This window comes from Manis javanica, chromosome 3 (assembly GCF_040802235.1).
Source record: "Manis javanica isolate MJ-LG chromosome 3, MJ_LKY, whole genome shotgun sequence".
Lineage (NCBI taxonomy): Eukaryota > Metazoa > Chordata > Mammalia > Pholidota > Manidae > Manis > Manis javanica.
In genome coordinates, this window is record NC_133158.1 from 110,746,365 (window position 1) to 110,751,124 (window position 4,760).

Below are 4,760 nucleotides of genomic sequence, written 5' to 3' on the forward strand. Positions count from 1 at the left end.
CCAAAAGCAACAGGATATACATTCTTCTCAAGTGCACATGGAACATTCTCTAGAATAGACCACATACTAGCTCACAAAAAGAGCCTCAGTAAATTCCACAATATTGAAATTCTACCAACCAATTTTTCAGACCACAAAGGTATGAAAGTAGAAATAAATTCTACAAAGAAAACAAAAAGGCTCACAAACACATGGAGGCTTAACAACATGCTACTAAATAATCAATGGATCAATGAACAAATCAAAATAGAGATCAAGGAATATATAGAAACAAATGACAACAACAACACTAAGCCCCAACTTCTGTGGGATGCAGCGAAAGCAGTCTTAAGAGGAAAGTATATAGCAATCCAGGCACACTTGAAGAAGGAAGAACAATCCCAAATGAATAGTCTAACATCACAATTATTAAAACTGGAAAAAGAAGAACAAATGAGGCCTAAAGTCAGCAGAAGGAGGGACATAATAAAGATCAGAGAAGAAATAAACAAAATTGAGAAGAATAAAACAATAGCAAAAATCAACGAAACCAAGAGCTGGTTCTTTGAGAAAATAAACAAAATAGATAAGCCTCTAGCCCAACTTATTAAGAGAAAAAGAGAGTCAACACAAATCAACATAATCAGAAATGAGAATGGAAAAATCACGACAGACTCCACAGAAATACAAAGAATTATTAAAGACTACTATGAAAACCTATATGCCAACAAGCTGGAAAACCTAGAAGAAATGGACAACTTCCTAGAAAAATACAACCTCCCAAGACTGACCAAGGAAGAAACACAAAAGTTAAACAAACCAATTACAAGCAAAGAAATTGAAACAGTAATCAAAAAACTACCCAAGAACAAAACCCCGGGGCCGGACGGATTTACCTCGGAATTTTATCAGACACACAGAGAAGACATAATACCCATTCTCCTTAAAGTGTTCCACAAAATAGAAGAAGAGGGAATACTCCCAAACTCATTCTATGAAGCCAACATCACCCTAATACCAAAACCAGGCAAAGACCCCACCAAAAAAGAAAATTACAGACCAATATCCCTGATGAACGTAGATGCAAAAATACTCAATAAAATATTAGCAAACAGAATTCAACAGTATATCAAAAGGATCATACACCATGACCAAGTGGGGTTCATCCCAGGGATGCAAGGATGGTACAACATTCGAAAATCCATCAACATCATCCACCACATCAACAAAAAGAAAGACAAAAACCACATGATCATCTCCATAGATGCTGAAAAAGCATTTGACAAAATTCAACATCCATTCATGATAAAAACTCTCAGCAAAATGGGAATAGAGGGCAAGTACCTCAACATAATAAAGGCCATATATGATAAACCCACAGCCAGCATTATACTGAACAGCGAGAAGCTGAAAGCATTTCCACTGAGATCGGGAACCAGACAGGGATGCCCACTCTCCCCACTGTTATTTAACATAGTACTGGAGGTCCTAGCCACGGCAATCAGACAAAACAAAGAAATACAAGGAATCCAGATTGGTAAAGAAGAAGTTAAACTGTCACTATTTGCAGATGATATGATACTGTACATAAAAAACCCTAAAGACTCCACTCCAAAACTACTAGAACTGATATCGGAATACAGCAAAGTTGCAGGATACAAAATCAACACACAGAAATCTGTAGCTTTCCTATACACTAACAACGAATCAATAGAAAGAGAAATCAGGAAAACAATTCCATTCACCATTGCATCAAAAAGAATAAAATACCTAGGAATAAACCTAACCAAGGAAGTGAAAGACTTATACTCTGAAAACTACAAGTCACTCTTAAGAGAAATTAAAGGGGACACTAATAAATGGAAACTCATCCCATGCTCATGGCTAGGAAGAATTAATATCGTCAAAATGGCCATCCTGCTGAAAGCAATATACAAATTTGATGCAATCCCTCTCAAATTACCAGCAACATTCTTCAATGAATTGGAACAAATAATTCAAAAATTCATATGGAAACACCAAAGACCCCGAATAGCCAAAGCAATCCTGAAAAAGAAGAATAAAGTAGGGGGGATCTCACTCCCCAACTTCAAGCTCTACTACAAAGCCATAGTAATCAAGACAATTTGGTACTGGCACAAGAACAGAGCCACAGACCAGTGGAACAGATTAGAGACCCCAGAAATTAACCCAAACATATATGGTCAATTAATATTTGATAAAGGAGCCATGGACATACAATGGCAAAATGACAGTCTCTTCAACAGATGGTGCTGGCAAAACTGGACAGCTACATGTAGGAGAATGAAACTGGACCATTGTCTAACCCCATATACAAAGGTAAACTCAAAATGGATCAAAGACCTGAATGTAAGTCACGAAACCATTAAACTCTTGGAAAAAAACATAGGCAAAAACCTCTTAGACATAAACATGAGTGATCTCTTCTTGAACATATCTCCCCGGGCAAGGAAAACAACAGCAAAAATGAGCAAGTGGGACTACATTAAGCTGAAAAGCTTCTGTACAGCGAAAGACACCATCAATAGAACAAAAAGGAACCCTACAGTATGGGAGAATATATTTGAAAATGACAGATCTGATAAAGGCTTGACGTCCAGAATATATAAAGAGCTCACACGCCTCAACAAACAAAAAACAAATAACCCAATTAAAAAATGGGCAGAGGAACTGAACAGACAGTTCTCCAAAAAAGAAATACAGATGGCCAAGAGACACATGAAAAGATGCTCCACATCGCTAATTATCAGAGAAATGCAAATTAAAACTACAATGAGGTATCACCTCACACCAGTAAGGATAGCTGCCATCCAAAAGACAAACAACAACAAATGTTGGCGAGGCTGTGGAGAAAGGGGAACCCTCCTACACTGCTGGTGGGAATGTAAATTAGTTCAACCATTGTGGAAAGCAGTATGGAGGTGCATCAAAATGCTCAAAACAGACCTACCATTTGACCCAGGAATTCCACTCCTAGGAATTTACCCTAAGAACGCAGCAATCAAGTTTGAGAAAGACAGATGCACTCCTATGTTTATCGCAGCACTATTTACAATAGCCAAGAATTGGAAGCAACCTAAATGTCCATCTGTAGATGAATGGATAAAGAAGATGTGGTACATATACACAATGGAATACTACTCAGCCATAAGAAGTGGAAAAATCCAACCATTTGCAGCAACATGGATGGAGCTGGAGAGTATTATGCTCAGTGAAATAAGCCAAGCGGAGAAAGAGAAATACCAAATGATTTCACTCATCTGAGGAGTATAGGAACAAAGGAAAAACTGAAGGAACAAAACAGCAGCAGAATTACAGAACCCAAAAATGGACTAACAGGTACCAAAGGGAAAGGAACTGGGGAGGATGGGTGGGCAGGGAGGGATAAGGGGGGGGAAGAAGAAGGGGGGTATTAAGATTAGCATGCATGGGGGGAGGGAGAAAGGGGAGGGTGGGCTGCCCAACATAGAGAGGACAAGTAGTGACTCTACAACATTTTGCTAAGCTGATGGACAGTAACCGTAATGTGGTTGTTAGGGGGGACCTGATATAGCGGAGAGCATAGTAAACATAGTATTCTTCAGGTAAGTGTAGATTAAAAATTTAAAAAAAAAAAAAAGAAAGAAAGAAAGAAAAGGGGGATTACTCCTTAACAGGATAAAACTATTGGTAAATCAAAGATCAACGCATGCTTTAAATATCCTTAATGTTGATCACTTAAAGGGTGTCAGATGATCAGCTATGGAGGTACTCTTTTCTGATAATATTCCTTTCTCTTAATTAAAAAAAAAAAAAAAAAAGCAGTTACTGTGTGCTGACCTCCAATGAGTTCTGCACAGTGGTATAGAGGGCATGTCAAAGTGTGGGCAAAGGGTCTGTTTGTTTCTACGCAGAAGATCAAGGCCTAGCTTGGATACCCAGAAAATGAACTAAGATACGATATGAGGAGGAGCTTCCGGCATCAGCACTCTCTGGAGGACTCGTGCCGGGGGATGATCATCAAAAAGCCTCCACAGGGATCCGGACGATGCTGCGGTTGTGGCTGCATCCAGCCCACCATCTCCTGGACTTGCCATGAGAAGGAGGAGGGAGATGTCTAGGCTGGCATGTGCATACAGTGAGACAACGAATTTGACTGGATCTGTACTGTTGGAACTCAACCAGGAGTTGGGAGGGGTGCAAGTTGTAGCACCCCAAAATCTCATGACTATAGACTATCTATGGTTAAAAGAACATATGGGATGTGAACAGATCCCAGAAATGGGCTGCTTTAATTTGTCTGATGGTTCAAGTACAGTTGGAAAATATCCATCATATCATAGATAAATTTTCACAAATGCCTAGGGTGCCTAAATGGTTTTCTTGGCTTCACTGGAGATGGCTGGTGATTATAGATTTGCTTTCTTTATGTCACCGTATTCCTATTATGTCAATATGTGTGTGCAAATTAGTTAGTAGTTTAAAACCTATACATACTTAAGGTACTATACAAGAAGATATGTCAAAGAAATAATCAATCCTCCCAAGTTTCCTTCATATGCTACATCTATAGCTTTTCTTCTTCCTTCCTAATTACAAACTTTAAATAGAATTCGTGCCTCATATCGAATTTACCGAGTATCATAATTCCTCCAGGTGGTAAAGATACCTCGAGACAAGTGCTGGGCATAGAAGCCACAGGGCATAAATCTGCAAAGAAGTAAAAAGCTAACCTTTGCAAACAATATGGCTTCTCTCTCACTTACCAACTTTACATTTCC